This window comes from Aotus nancymaae, unplaced genomic scaffold, assembly GCF_030222135.1.
Source record: "Aotus nancymaae isolate 86718 unplaced genomic scaffold, 86718_ANA_hifiasm-v0.15.2.pri h1tg000036l, whole genome shotgun sequence".
NCBI lineage: Eukaryota > Metazoa > Chordata > Mammalia > Primates > Aotidae > Aotus > Aotus nancymaae.
The window spans coordinates 45,948,070-45,964,754 of record NW_026988450.1 but is presented as its reverse complement, the minus strand read 5'-3'; the positions used below and the strand labels follow the sequence as shown (position 1 = coordinate 45,964,754).

The 16,685-nt window shown below is 44.2% G+C and overlaps 1 protein-coding gene and 1 pseudogene across 1 annotated transcript in view; one reads left to right on the top strand and one right to left on the bottom strand.

Moving 5' to 3' along the window:
* Positions 1–16,685, top strand: part of TSPYL5 (TSPY like 5) — a 289,007-nt gene that overhangs the window by 81,711 nt on the left and 190,611 nt on the right. The window lies entirely within an intron of this gene.
* Positions 10,176–11,428, bottom strand: LOC105727813 (keratin, type I cytoskeletal 18-like; annotated as a pseudogene).

Sequence of the window (16,685 nt, the reverse complement as noted above, 5' to 3'; positions counted from 1 at the left end):
TTAGTAAGCCTCTGATGTATAGTAGGTGCTCAATTAACTACTAACTCTTGTTATTTATTGCCATACAACCATTAGTTCTTATATTCCTCATTCTAAGTGTAGACAGCCATTTATGTCATTTTGTATTTGACTTTGAAATCATAAAAGGCATATCTACCTACGTATCCACAGCATCTACCATAGTGCATGGCATCTACCTAGCAGGTGCTCAATAAATATTCCATGGGTGAAAGAATGAATGAAGGGCAAGATGAAGTCTAAATCAAGGAGGCATAGTCCCTGTTGACTCAATCTATTTTGGCTAATTTGCATTTTTCATATTGTCAGCTGGGCTACACATTCAAGTCAGCATTTTATGGAACTTCCCTTTTTCAGGGTGACCAGACGATTTTTCTCAGACATTATCTCCTCAGAGGGAACCTGCAGGGAAATATAATTTGAAGAAAAATGTTTGGTGACGGCAGACACTGAAACGTCCTCTGAGATGTGCCCTTTGAAAGCACACACATTTTCAGATGCAAAATCAAACCCATGGAACTTGGTAGCTTCCAGATCCAGACCCTTCTAGACCAAGTCTGTGTGTAGCCCCTCATCGTGGACTCCCCTGCCAGCCCCCTCTGTCAGTGCCCAGTAGGAAAAGAGGTGGGAGCATAGGGGCCTTCCTTTACCAGACTCCTCCCATGTCTCTTGAATTGCTCTCACACTGAACCTCTCACACCTTCCCTGTAAAGAATGGTGGAGAACTGAGTTCTAGTCCTTCCACACACTCACTTAATGGCCTCGGACATACCATTGTTTGTTATTGCAGTTATAATTGTCCATCCTCAACTGGGGAAGAAAATAGCCTCTAGTCTAGGATTCTGCATCTCATGCCAGAAGGCTGCCAATCACAATGATTAAAGGAGCCCATTTGAGGTTCAAACAAACCTAGACACAAATCTCAGTTCTGCTTCTTTCTGGCTGGGCAAGATTTCACATAATCTCTCCAAGCCTCCACTTCCTCATTGGCAAAATACAGATAATGCTATTTTCCTCATAGTGCAATCGTGAGAGTTAAGTGAGCGAGGACAGGTAAAGCTCTTAGGATGTTCCCAAGTGTTTAATAAGTGCTCCAGAAATTCTAGCTATTATTAGTATATAAGACTACAGGATAAATAGGGTACATTTTGGGAAATCAGTTTGAGTTGGGGAAGAGTTTTGAATTTTGATTATCTTAAGAGAGCAAGAACATAATGCATTAAAAAAATAAATTTAAAAATAAATCAAGAGCTTCCAGAGAAAATAAAATTGTGTTTTCAATGTGTGCTTTGCCCTTTCTGAACGTGGCTGGAAACCCACTCTCCTCTAGTGTCGGGGGGCTTTATGTCTGCCCACTGAGCCCCAGTGCCACGGAGCTTTAACACAAACAGATTCCTGGACCCCTAATCTCAAGTTACCAGAGGAAGGCAGACATTTAGAAGGCTGTCCTCAAGGAAGGTTTAGAAAAAGGGAGTGGGCAGGGGCTTGTCCTCTCTGGAACTCCTAAACCTGTACAGATGAGTCAGCAATTAATCTGCTGCCTCAGACCAGACCATGGTTGATAGGGCAGGGGAGAATGTGGGCAGTTATAGACATTTATACATACTCTGAAGTCTGCTAGTACTCTGACATGTTTCTACCCCAGAGTCCATGCTCTTATCATTTCCTCCACATATGAACTCACTTCAAGGCTCTGCCCTGGCTGTCAGAAGGGTGGACTGAACCCCTGAGAATGTGACCACGACCTCACCTGCCCCATGGATTTTTGCTTGCATTTGTGGCAAGGCCTGTACATATGGTTTTTGATAGGTCTTTCAGGGTAATTAGGAACTAAAAGGCAAGTAAACTATGTGGGTGCTGGCTGGATAGCTGCTCTATCACACCCCTCTGCAGGGCCATGTCAGCAGCATGTTGCTTTAATACGTGGGGCACACGATGGCTTGGTCTCTAGTTGCCTGGGTCATCATAGTCTATTTAAGGTCAATCAGGACAAGGGCTGAACAAAGGATTCATACAAATCTGACAAATCAGGTTAGAAAACTTATTTATTTTGTCAGATTTCTTGATTAGTAGCCTTTCTGGGTTCAGGCTGAATGATGACATTCAACGTGCCTACTTACTCATTTTGACAGCCAACAAGATAAACATGTCAGCATGTGATTTGCCAAATACTTTCCCGTGAATTTCAGTTAGAAGTTGCCAATGAGGTGCACACTTTGGAAAAGTGATATGTGTTGGATTCAAGGCAGTGGCTGTAAAGCAATTTGTTTCTGCCTGCTCTGCCCAGGTGCTTGCCTCTGATGGCCAGGTGACCATGCCTGTGCCCGTTGGTGAACTCGGGATGAGGCACTGTGGTGTTAGAGGGTCACTGGCAAGGTCTGGGCCTGGTCAAAGGTGCTCTGTGGGTACGGGCACAAGGCACAACTGATCTGCACCTTGGGCTTTGCTTTGGGTATGGCATTTATGCAGCGACAGGAGCACCAGGAGCCATAGCACAGGCAGGGGACTGGCACTGTTAGACTGCCTGAAGAGTGCCAGAATCTGGCCCTGGAGAGAACCTCATGCACCTCAGAAAAACCTAGAGGATAGCAAGGGGCTGGCAATATGGCAGATGGGGCCCCATGGTGGGTGGCTGTCTGTGATTCCTTACCTTGTCTGCCACGTGTTGGCTTATAAAAGGCCCCTGCACGAACCTTCTCCATGTCTTTGGAGGCCACATTGGTAATAGAAGACACTTCTGGGCTAGTTTTCTCCTTTTGTTTCATCTGCAGCCCCTGTTGACAAGTATCTAGGGACATGGGATGCTTCCACGTTCAAGACACAATGGACCTGCGTTTGGAGAATGTGCTTTCACAAAAGGGTCGTGCCAGCTCTACAGGGAATTCCCCCTCCCCACCCCACAGTGTGTCCTGTTCTCTGATCCTTTCCATGACTGTCCTGTGTCACCAGTGAGAGGGCAAACTCTTGGACAGGGGGCCTCTGCTTTCCCTTTAGTAGCCCCAGTACTCAGGTAGGCACTCAATACATTCTTGTTGGTTGACCAAGTGACTGAAGAGACTTCTCATCTTGCCCAGATAGAAGACAAGCCAGTGTCTGATTCCTTTAGCCATGTGATCAGGGCTGTAGCAAACGTCCCCAGAACCTCCTGGGGTCAGGACCCAAGAGTAGCCCAGACTTTCAGCTGAAGCAGCGATATCTCCCGGGCAGCTTAGTCTAGTTCACTTCCTGAGCCAACCTGACCCAACCTAGGTGTAGGGCACTGCTAAGCCTCGTGGTGCACCAGCAGCCGTCTGGAATGAGTCTGGTGTTGAGGAATGAGAACCAGGAGGCCCGTCAACCAACAACAGGTTTCCCTGTTTCCCCATTAGGACTGAAGCCCTGCCATGCATATCAAATAACAGGGCCTGACTCACTAACTCACATCCCCTCACTGAGTGGGAGCTGGGGGCAACTGGATCTTCTCCTGCTTGCTAGACCATAACCTGGTCACCTAACAGGAATGGACTAATGGCCCAGAATTATAGCATGCCACTTCTGAGTCTCACCCACCATTTGAATTCATGCCTTTTGTCCCCTTAAATGATTCAGATCTCCAGGGTCAGGGGCAAGTCACACCTTTGAACAGTATAATGGCTCTCTGTTGAGTATTTATGAGGAGCCGAACAATGCCTATATCTACATCACATATAAATCACACACACACACACACACACACACACACACACTCTTTCTCTCTCTCTCTCTTTCTACAACAATCTTGTGAAGAATATGAAGAAGGTTATTTTATTATTCCCATTCATTCATCGATTTATAGAGTGCCTCCTCCATGCTGGCCCCTCTCCACAGATAAGGAAGCTGAAGCTCAGAGCAGTTACATAATGTGTGCAGGGTGAACAAGCTAGTTAATGGCAGAGCATACTATGAACTGGGCAGTCTGACTCAGGCATCTGATGCTTAACCACTGTGCCTAGTCACCTTTTATGCTGAGACTAGGAATCAGCTCTGAAAGTCCTGAAGTGATTATAACTCAAAGACCTGTGGCCAGGGGGCTCTGGTCTGCACCCCCTGGAATCCCTGGGTATAGCTGGATTATTCACAGAGTCTCAAGAACCACATGGAGGAGAGGAAAAATAGCACAGATAGCTCTTTGGTCTGGATTATTTTAGACACAGCTTGGAGGTCCCCTTCTCTAACCCACACTGGCTACATTTCAGAACCATCACAATTCATTATTTGGAGTTAAGTTTTGAATGCACGAGCAGCCCTGGGTGAGGTGGGCAGCAGTCATCATCAATCTTGGTTGTTTGGGTTGATGTGTTTCATTCATCAATGTTCTTTGTTTTAGATGGAAGCTAAGGCAGAAACACGAAGAGCATGTGGATTGGACAATGGAAATGGGAAGACGACAATGGGGAATACAGGTGTTTGGGCAAGGGGTCACCCAACAAAGAGAGGTACTCTCTTGGTTTTGGGAGAGAAACACTGAATGCCAATCAGGAGACAACCAAAAATAAAGTTCACTGCCTTCTCAGTTTTACCAAAGACTAATAAGGATTCTGGGGATCTTTAGGGATAGTGGACATAAGATTCCTCTGGGTTATATTCAACTCCCCAAGTATGAATCCCCACTCATACTTCCTTGCTGGGCTGCTTTGTGCTAGTTACTTAACTTCTCTGAGCCTCAATTCTCATTTGTAGATGGAGATGGTCCTATCTCGTTTGTAGATGAGATGATGGGGTGTGGTCCTGGATAGGCCCTCAGTGAACAGCAGTTCTTATTCCACATGGTGGGAGAAGAGGGTGTGTATGCTGCACCCTCCTGAAGTGACCCTGGGCTTGGCTGCTGCTTTTTAAGGACACAAATGGTTACTTGCCATTTGATAGCCAAAAGGTGCTCCCCGCAACTATGCCTAAACACTGCCTTATGTTAGTTAGGACACAAGGCTGACCTGCTAGGCCTTGGTAATGGATGTGTCAGTGAGTCTATGCCAACTTCCCATAGTGGCAGAGGTGGGAAGGGAGTTGTCAGGAGAAGGGTTAAATAAGCAAAAGTGAGCAGCATCCACCTACGTGTGTGTTGGCACTGGCATCGGTTTCCTTGGAGGTGGTTCCCTCTGCCCTAGGATGACCGTGTTGGGGTCAGATCAACTGATAATCAAAGCCCTTTACCAAAACAAGTTCAGCCCCCTTCAAAGAAAGCTCAATTTCCAGTGCAGCCAAGGTGCTGTGTATTTCACCTGTGCCTTTCTCAGTTTAGAAGGATGTCTTTGATTAAGCTGCAGGCAGCACCCCCAGTGACCCTTAATGACAGCCTGACTCAGCCAAATGCTTCTGGTCTCAGGTTATGGATGAATACCCACTGAGCTCTGGACACAGAGCTCTGAGGCTGAGCAGATTTCACATCACTCTTGAAAAATGAAGTGACAAAGTCCCTGTTTAATTCGGGCCCTTGCCACTCCTCCATGCCATACAGTCTAGCCTCCAGTTATGGCTCTTGGACAAATGCTTCCACAATGACGGTTCCAGTGCTTGCTAATAACTTTCCATGATCTGTTCATCTTAAGGAGGCTCAGTTGAGTCAGGCTCAGCTAACCAGCGGGATTTGGATGAGCCCTCTCTGCATTCTCAGACATGGTAGAGGAAAGCTGTGCTTTTCACGAAGGTTGTTCACTGATGCTCATCCTCTTGGCCTCTTTCAAACTTCTTTCATTATGTCTGGTCCACATGAAAAGTATTATTTCTGTATCTCAAACTGGAGAGAGGAGAATAGCTTTGGCTAATGTTTGAGTGTTTGTTCAAAGTCAGGTGCTGGTCTAAGTGCTTCTCATGAATGAACTCACTAATCCTCATCTGCCCAAAGTAGCTGATATGATTATATTTGCTTTGCAGATGGAGAAATGAGACACAGAGCAGTTGAGCGACATGACTTGTAAATGGTGCCACCAGGTCCCAAAACCAGGGGCTCAAACCCCATAACTCATGCTTTTACCCAGAGCACTGAGCTGCCAATCATTATTGCTTGGGATTTATGATAACCAAGTAATATAAAGCCCCTCCCTGCTGGGAGGAGGGCCAGAATTTCCACTTAGGCAGAGCTAGAGGCAACCATGGGGTAAAAGGGATGACTAAGAGGCTTGTCCTCACGCTACTTTTTCACAATTTATATAAAACTGAGAAAATGTTAATGATCCACATGGCTACGATTTGAATGTGTTCCCCAAAGTTCATATGTTGGAAACTTAATCCCTAGTGCAAAACTGTTGAGAGGTGAGATCTTTAAAAAGAAGGCGATTAGGTCATAAGAGTTCTGTCTCCGTGAATGAATTAATGCTGTTGTTACATGAGAGAGGCTTCCTGATAAGAGGATGCAATTGGCCTCATTTTCGTTCATATGGACACTTACTCGCTAGCCTTTCTGCCTCTGCCATGGGCTGACACAGCAAGAAGGCCCTCACCAAATGCAGCCCCTCTGTCTTGGACTTCCCAGCCTCCAGAACCATGAGTCAAATAATTTTATTTTCTTTAATATATTATCCAATCTCAGGTATTCTGTTATAGCTGCAGCCAACAGGCTAAGATTCATGTCAATGAATGGGGATATGTGTCTGATGTATTAAAGCCCTTCCAATCCATGTTTTTATAATATGACTATTTTCCCTCTTAACATGAACGAAAATGAAGCACGGGGTCAGGAGGCTTTGAGGGTAAGAGTGAAGTTAGTGTTAAGGGTCTGGAGGTCTCAGCATATTGGTGAGATACTGCTAAGGTGACATGGAAATAAATCTTAGTTCACATCCTTGGCAGAGGAAGCCCATGTTGGGAAATGGTCTGGCAAGGACGAAGTCAGGCATGACCAGGTGGTAGGGAAGCTGTAGAGATGCTTGAGAGGACACACCCTGCATTGCTTTCCTCTTCTGGGAGTGGCTATGAGGGAAATACACATTCATATGGTAGGAATTTCCAGTGCTTTAGGCGTTGACCTCTGCTTTCCAAGGGATATATTCACTAGGCAACCAACTGGGAGAAGGGTAGGGGTATGGATGTGGGTGAAGGATGTTACCTAGGAGTAAGAAACTGACCACTGAGTAAATTAATTCTCAGTCTTAACAGTTAGCCCTCTCTGTATATATTTCCACTCTATGAATATCTTTGTTAGTTAACCTGCTCATTGCAAATGCATTGCAAGTTCACTGCAAAGAGAAATCCCAAATCTTGCAAAAGATGCATTGTTTTGTGACGCTGATTAAAGTGAATTGGAGAACTGCAGAAATCACATACCAAGTCATCAACAAACGTTGTTTGGTGGGGTTGGGACAGTTAACAATTAAAGAAGAGAAACTCAGCACAGTATGGAAGGTGGTTTAAAAGAGTTGAATATTAAAGGATACAAGGGGCCTTGGTGAAAACTGATGAAGACTTCCATGCAACGCTTTTGCAGAGGTCCTCAGTATGACCACGCTGTGATTCAAATGAGAATGCGATGATGTCATCCTAACGTTTCAGTCATCCTCCTCTGATGGCCAGATTCATGTGCTCATGCTCTTTCCTCTCATCACAGTCAAGGCTGCAGGATGGGAGGCAATTCCCTGTGGGCTTCTACACTCAGGACTCCCATTCTTCACTTCCCTCCTGGGCTTCTCGATGCTGTAGACACCGGCACTGCTTCCCAAACAGACACAAGCAGCCCAGAAATGCTGGGAGCAACCCTAGGAACAACCCATAAGCAACGTGGGCAAGGAGCTGATGGAGAAGTAGTTCTCCAGTTAATCCCCAGGTGGATAACTCTAAGGGGCATTCTATGCCCTCCTCAGGGGTTACTGGTGAGGCTACACCCTAGCTGTTGCCAGGAGTGATCGTGATAATAATGCACCCTGCATTCCATTTCTTTTTCTCCTCCTTCTCCTTGGATCCTCAGCTTTGCTAGTTGGATCTCCCACTGAGTCAGCCAGCAGCACACAAGTCCTTGACTCAGGATTCACTTTGCAGGGAACTAAAGTCACTATATAGTTCCCAGAAAGCTCATGTCTAATCCTCCTTTCATTCTGGGTTCCAAAAATTAACTCAAAGTTTTAATGGTAACCTACATAGTGTTAAATGTAAGATAAAATAAAAATTTTCATAATGTTTAGTTTAATTTTTAAAGACACAACCCTAATCAAATCTTTTATTGCTTATTTATCATAATACTTTTTAATATTTCAAGTGGATTTACTTTAAGTGAACTTTTCCCCTCTGATAATGGGAGTCATATATATACACCCCCACCTGGAATTCTATAACTCACTTTTTCACTTATGTTCTGTATCTTTTTCCTTTTATCAAATATTCTTCTAAAGCATGCATTCCATCATATGACTGGGTCAACATTTATATAATCAATATACTATTGTGGTATTTTGAAGTTGTTTCTATTTTTAACAATATCATAAACAAAGATGAAGAAAATAATGTCAAGGTATGAACGTTGGGCAAGTTTTCAATTCTGGTGCCTCAGTTTTCTTATCTGTCAGGCAGGGACAAGAATGGACCTACCTCATAGGGCTGTTGTAAGGATCAAACACATTAATACTTTCATTTATATTTTATTTTACTTTAAGTTCTGGGATACATGTGCAGAATATGCAGGTTTGCTACATAGTTATGCAAGTACCATGGTGGTTTGTTGCACCTATCAACCTGTCATCTAGGTTTGAAGCCTTGCATGCATTAGGTATTTGTCCTACATATTAACACTTTTACAGTGTTCAAAACAGTGCTTCACCCCACTCAGCGGTCTATAAAGGTTTTCACTGATGATGATGGTGATGATGATGTCTCCTCTTGCAGTGAATGGCCATTGTCAACCCAGGTACTCAATCCAGTCAATTCCCAAGACTTGTGAGTCATACTTCTTAATTTTGTTCACTTCCTCCACCCCTCTGCCACTGCCCTGCTCAGGCTACCCTCCCCTCTGCCTTTGTTCTGTCTCCTAAGTGGTCTCCTTGCCTTGAATTTTGACTCCTTCCAATCCATTCTCCACCCCATAGTCAAAGTGCTTTTTCTAAAGCAAAACTCTAAATAGCTCAACCAATTTATATCCCCAGTAGCATTGTATGAGAGTACCTAGTTCCCAAAACTTTGCTAATATTATCTATATTTATTTTTAAAACATTTTTGAAAAATGGTATCATTTTATATTTTGTTTCTTTGCAAAGATTGAGCTTTAAAAAACACATTTGCCATTTTCTTCATTTCCTTTGTATAATGCCTGTCCACGTCTTTTGTCCTAAAAGGCCTTAGTAAATGCTATCTATGTTGTGGAGCTTAAATGTGAAGTTGGGTGAAATTCACCCTGGTCAGCCTTGGCTCTGGGCCTGGGACCCTGCAGATAAGCCCTTTTTACGATTTCTTCTGAATGTCATGTGCCCATCTGTTTTAATTTGGCCCAGTCCATGAGGACTTGAGAACAGGACTCTTTGAAGCATATAATCATTGCCTCAAAGTGGCCCGTTCTTCATCCCTGGATGGCTTTCCATAATCCAGCTCCTTCCGGATGGTCATTTTTAGCTGAGACAACCATGCCATTTTGAAGCCTGCTGCTTTTGGAGGCTAAATATAATTTCTCTGGGAAAGGGGCCAACTGCGACAGTTTATTTCCATTTGGCCTGTGTCTTGAGGCAAGACTGAATGTGAAAAGAAATCTGGAGCCAGTGCAAAGAACAGCATGGCAGCACCAGGTGCCAGCCACCACTGTCCATACATTGCCTGGGGTGGGGGGTCCAGAGTCCAAGCACACCCCCACGTTGGAACCCCCAGAGGGTATAGACACCTTAGTCACAACACACTGCAGGACAGGTTCTTTCAGGCTGTAATGATAGGGCTGGCTAAGTGTGTGCCTATCCAAACCTGATGGGAAGACTTTGCCTAAACTCAATTTCTCCTAGTCCAGAGAATAACCATAGTCCACTCAATCCAATCAATTGGATTGATAGTTCTTCAAAAATGAAATCATTCGTAAAAAATGAGCAGCATATTTTAATGTTATAAAAACTCATCAAACATTAAAAAGTGAAGTGTATATTCAGATATTAACAATGGGCTTAATCTTTTTTTTTTTTTTGACCTCTGGAGTTTTTATTGGCCTGCTGCTCCCCAAAGAGTCCCCTGCTTCTGCTGGCTTAATGCCTCGGATCTCTGGTGTGGTTGGTCGCAGATACCACTTTGCCATCCACTGTCTGGCGGGTGGTGGTTTTTGAATGGTTTGCATGGATTGCTGCTGTCCAGGGCATCACCAAGATTGAAGTCCTTGGCATCTTCCAGCAGGTGGCGGTAGGTGGCGATCTCAGCCTCCAGCTCGACCTTGATGTTCAGCAGGGCCTCGCACTCCTGGGCCTGGCGCTGTCCCTTTGCCCGGGTTTGTGCCAGCTCTGACTCCAGGTACAGCAGGATCCTGTTGAGCTGCTGCATCTGCAGGGTGTAGTGGGCCTCCATCTCCCTCAGGCTGTTCTCCAAGCTGGCCTTCGGATTTCTCATGGAGTCCAGTCAATCTCCAAGGACTAGACTGTACGTCTCAGCTCCGTGAGCATCATCTCAGCAGCTCCGTCCTCAGAGGACTGTGTGGTGACCACTGTGGTGTTCTCCTCGATCTGCTGAGACCAGCACTTGTCCAGCTTCTCTCAGTTCTTCCGAACCAGCTCATCATATTGGGCCCAGATGTCTGCCATGATCTTTGCGAGGTCCTGAGATTTGGGGGCATCTATCTCCATGGGCAACTCAGAGCTGGCAGTCTGGTCTTATAGGCCTTTTACTTCCTCTTCACGGTTCTTCTTTGTGAAGAGCAGCTCCTCCTTGAGAGCCTCGATCCCTGTCTCCAGCTGCAGCCGAGCGACATTGGTGTCATCAGCAACCTTGCGGAGCCCAAGTATGTCACTCTCCACAAACTGATGCATGGCCAGCTGTGTCTCATACTTGACTCTAAAGTCATCAGCAGCAAGATGGGCATTTGTGAAGATATGAGCCCTCATGTCCTCGATGGTCTTGATGTAATGGTTCCAGTTTCTGACCTGGGGTCCCTTCTTCTCCAGGTGCTCCCTGATTGTGCTCTTCAGCTTCCAGTTCTCGGTCTCCAGGCTCCTCACTCTGTCCAGGTAGGAGGCTGGGTGGTGGTTTTCAGGCTTTGCATGGTCTCCTCATTCTGGATGGCTCCTACTCCTGCCAGAACCCCTACCATCATCCCTGTGGCTGGGCCTCTGGGCCCCTTGCAGCCCCAGAAGCTGGTGGAGTGGGACATGGAGATATGAGAGCCAGAGCCCCCGGTGCTTGCATAGATGTTGGCGGCCCTGCTGACCAGCATGGTACCATAGCTGGGCACCTGAACAGAGGCCAGGGACCGGCAGTTGGTGGAGAAAGTGGAGGGAGTGGTGAAGCTCATGCTGTCTGGGGAGGAGAGTGAGAGGATAGGACTCAGGCTTTGCTGATGACCTAATCTTTTTTTTTTTTTTTAAATAAGTAGCATAAAATATATGTTAAGCACAAATACTATAAAAGTTGCCAAAAACCCTATAGAACAAATAACTAACTAACGTGAATGGTTACAAGGATGCTAATCTATGCATCCCATACAGGATGGTATTTCATACTTCTTGGGATAACACATCAAACCTTCTGTGATCCAATTCCTGGCCTTTTGAGTTGTGATACTCCCCTCATCGTGAGTACTATACTTACCTCTCCAGCCACATTGAACAGCTCCAGTTCCCCAAGTGCATCATACTTTTGCATATACTATTTTATACGTTTGCATATACTAGCCCTGTGCTTTTGCATATGCTATTTTCTCTGCATTGGTTGCAACTGGAAAACTTTTACTCTTCTTTCAAAACCCAGACTCAATCCTCTTTGACCCACCCAAATAGAAGTAATTAGTCACGCCTTTGCTCTGGTATGGTTTCTGGTTCACACCTTTCTTGTTTCAGCACTAAATTTTCCATGCATGTGTCTCCTCTATCGAGTGTGAAAACATTGAGAGCAGAGACTGTCTTTAGATATTCATTCATTCGTTTCCATTCAACAAATATTTGCTAAGTGCCTATTATGTGCTGCGTGACTTGTCTTTGCATTCATTACATGTACTCTGCTGAGCACGGTGCTGGGATACAGCAAGTGCTAAAGCATGGGTGATGAGTGGGATGGAGTTATTGAAGACGGCTACATACACTGTCCTTAGCACGGAAGACTCTCCCTCTGCTGCATTGTTATTGAATCATCTGGCTTTCTCTCCCTACTCACAGGTGGTGTATTTCTTCATGCCATGTCTCACTGCTTGGACGAGATGTCTCCCCATTCCACCCCACCTCAGAATGCCTCATCACTCCTCATCACTTCCTGGCTTCCCAGCCTCACTCTGTGTCCAGAGATTCCAGATACAATCAGGAGAATCACCCAAATAATCAACTTCTTCCCCTACAACTGACTTGATTTCCCAGTAAAGATGATGTCTTGTCACACCCAAAAGGGCCAAAGTGTGCCCACTTTCTGGCACCACTATGGACAGAATCCTGGGAGCTGTGCTAGGACAGCATGGTACCAAGAAACGGCAGATCATAGGAAGTGGGGACTGGCGATATCTCTTTCTAAGTCAAAGAAAGAGGATCCACAAAGATGGTTTTGGTGACTCAAATTCTGATAGTGTTTGGAGAGGTTGTTACAAGGGATGGGGAAAGGGAGGGAATGGGAGGATAGAACAGAGAAATGCATGACTCAGTCTACCATCTACCATTGACAGGAGGATGGGAGGTGCTCCTCTGCCATTTATGCTTTCATTCTTGATTTTCCAGACTCTAGATCCCCTGGGCCTTCCTTCCACAGAGTCCTCTGCCCTCTGTCAGCCTGGTCTGTTTCCCAGACACCCAAAGCAGACTCACTGACATAAACTGTTATCCCCAACGTGATCTGTGATTGCACCTCAAATTGGTCACTGGACATAGATCAGCATCCTGTAACCATTTGTACTATTTAGTCAGTTATTTTACAGGGTTTTGGTATTCGTGTTTGACATATATTGCATTCTATTTCTTTTAAAAATAGATTAGGCCCATTGCTAATACTGGTCATATACTTCATCTTTTCACGTTTGGTGAGATTTGTAACATTAATATAAATGAGCATACATATGCCACTCATATTTTACACTTGAAACTTAAAAAAAATATTGGTTGGAGCATTTCTGCCAAAAGATGCCTTTTAGTATTTTAAGACAGACTTATCAGGATGTCCTAGGGATGCAAAATTTAGCTTTTAGTTGCTACCTGAAAACAGTCAATCTTTATAAAGCTCAATATCTCCTTTCGGATCCCTTAAGGAATATTGGGAAGATCCCTCTGCCTCTTCCTGGGGCCCACCATATGTTCTGGAACAGGCTAAGTTCCTGAGTTCTCGGGGCGCAGCACAGGAGTTTGCAACAAATGAACATCCAGGACATCCCTGCATCCTAGACGGTGTTTCTTATCCAATCCAAATGGACTGTATTCCTATAGGGAGATTGAGTCTTAGTGATGCTTTTCACAATAGTGGTGGCATCGCTGGGGGAAAAGTCACAACATAGTCCAAACTGGAGCATTGCTGAGTCACTCACTTTCACATTTAAGTTTCCAAATCCCAAGTGTGTGAGAAATTAATCACTGTACATCTCGGGAGACAGAGTGTGCACTGGTGGTCATGAAATGAAGCTTCATTGAAGCAAGTTATTGCACCTTTTGGGTGTGATCAACCAAGTGCATCTGAGATTCCACAGTGGTAGATTTGTACCCGACTCCATAGCCTTAATACAGTGAAAAACAGACAAGAGCTCAGACTTTATCTTAAAATGAACAGGCTTTTGCTTTCCATTTCTTAGAAAATCAATCATATGTGAAGTAGCAGAGTATAATGAGTAGAACCAGGGGCTCTTGAAATCAGAAGAATCCAGTTTAAAACCTCAAATCCACATTTTTAAGGTGGGTGACCTTGGGCATAATGTTGCTGTAACAGAATACTTGATACTGGGTAGTTTATACACAAAAGATTTATTTGGCTTCTAATTTTGGTACCTGGGAAGTTCACGATTGGGCAGCTGCATCTGCTGAGGGCCTCAGGCTGCTTCAACTTATGGTGAAAAGTGGAAGGGGAGCGGGTCTGTGCAGAGATCACATGGAGAGAGGGGAAGAAGAAGAAGTTAGATTCTTTTTAGCAGCCTGCTCTCTCTGGAACTAATCCATTCACGAGAGTGAGAACTCACTCATCCCAGAAGAAGGGCTCTAATCTATTCCTGAGGAATCTGCCCCCATGATTCAAACATCTCCACTCGCCCCCACCTCCCACCTGCCACACTGAGGATCCACCTTCTACTTGAGTTTTGGAGGGAACAAACCGAAGCAGGCAATGGTGTTTAATTTCTCTCAGTCTCAGATTATTCAGCCATCAAGTGGACATAATCACACTGACCTCAAGAGCTCTTAAGAAGAATCAGGGAGACAATGGATGTACGTGTTCAGCACAGCACCTGGTAGATAGAACTCTGTCAACAGTAGGAAGATAAGGAAATGAAAACCGACCTGGTTTTTGAAAGGCTTGAGATATTGAAGAGAGATTTTTGTAGTCTAATTGAGGTCTCTAGATTTCTTCTCTTGCTTGGTGCCTGTACAGGTTGCTATCTGTAAGTCAGCGGCTGGAGCACCTGCGGCATGGCTGGGACTCCGTCGCTGTCAGTGGGGCATCTGCTCGAGGATGGCAGCCTACTGCATGCCAGCACTGTGCTCTAGGATTGACCCAGCTTTCTGTGGAAACTTGCAGCCTGATGATAAATACCACTAACTCGAGGTAACTTGGAGGCAGTTTTTTTTTTTTTTTTTTTTTTTTAAGAGCTAACACAGTTTGAATAAACCATCGATCTAGAATCTAGATCAGAGGCTGGATAACTTTTCATATAAAGGGCCAGATAGAAAATATTTGAGGCTTTGTGGCCCATATGGTCTCTGCTGCAACTATTTGATTCTTGTAGCATGCAGGCAGTCAAAGAAAATATATAAATGAATAGGTGTGACTGAGTTCTAATAAAACTTTATTTATGGACACAGAAATGTGAATTTCATATCATTTTCATGTGTCATAAAATATTATTCTTCTTTTAATTTTTCTAAAAGGATATTTTAAAATGTAAAAAATGGGCCACACAAAAATAGGCAGTGGACTAGATTTAGCCCACGGGCCATATAGTTTGCTGACTCTGAGCTAGAGTGATGTTTTGTTAAAATGAAATTTATTTTTCACAGATCTAATGATTTGCTGAGAGCAGTGACAAAGCAGAGATATGTTGCCATTTTATTTCAGAGAAATTCTGACCTAAGCCTGAAGGAAATTGCTTCCTAACAAAATAAAATACATTTATTGACTCTTAGGAGATAAGGTTCACATCTTTTATATGTGGCTTTATCCCCACCTGGGGCATTACTACACAGGACAGTGAGACCTTTAGATTTTAACTTTCGTTAACTAAGCATGGTCTCAGGCTTTGCCATCTTCTGTTTGTTTTTAATTGGGAAGTTTAACATTAGAAGACATGGGGCAAAATAATCACAAAGCAACAACAAATGACACACACATTTTGCCCTAATTGACTATACTGAGTCCACACTATTAACTACCTCAAATTTGAAGCAGATAAAAAGAAATACAGAAAAAAATAGGAAATACTGAATGTCCACCATATAGCTAGAATTTTTACCACCATTCTACAAACAAAGAACTGGTAATCATTTAAGTATTTTTTCCCAAAGCTCACACAGCTGGTAGATACATAAACTGGAATTCAAACATAACACATATGACTTTTTTCAACTTTTATTTTAGATTCACGAGGTACATGTGCTGATTTGTTACATGGGTGTATTGCATGATGCTGAGGTTTGAAGTACGAATGATCTACCACCCTGGTACTGAGCGTAGTACCCAGCAGTTAGTTTTTCTGCCTTTCCCTTCTCCCTGCTCCTCCCTCAAGTAGTCCCCACTGTCTATTGTTGCCAACTTTCTGTCCATGATTACTCAGTGTTTAGCTCCCACTTATAAGTGAGACTATGCGGTATTTGGTTTTCTGTTCCTGTGTTAATTTGCTTAGGATAATGGCCTCCAGCTGCATCTGTGCTGCTGCAAAGGACATGATTTCATTCTTTTTTATCGCTGTGAAAAATAAAATGTTGATATCTATCACTCTACTTTAGCTTTCTGCCTGGTGAGTGTGTGTGTTTATTTAGGGCCGACCGTGCCTGCTCTGTGCTAAGTTCTCTGTATATACTATCAGAACTTCAAGAAGAAATCAACCAATCCACCATCATAGTGAAATACTTCAACACACTTTTCTCCATAGTTGACCCACGAATTAGACATACTGTATCTCTTTTAATGTGCAGGTAGATTTTATCATTCCTATTTTACAATTGGGGAAACTGAGACTCAGAGTGGTGGTTAACTTGTTTAGGGGTCACGTGCCGAGCATATGGTAGAACTGAGATGTAACATAGGATGTCAGGATTTCAAAGCCCAGGAGCCTTGCACTGGCCTCCATGGCTTCCCTGCACCCCACCAACCTCCTGGTCAGTTAGAAACCTAAGGAGTAGGCAGAAAGGAAAACCTGGAATGGTAGGGACAGAGCTGAA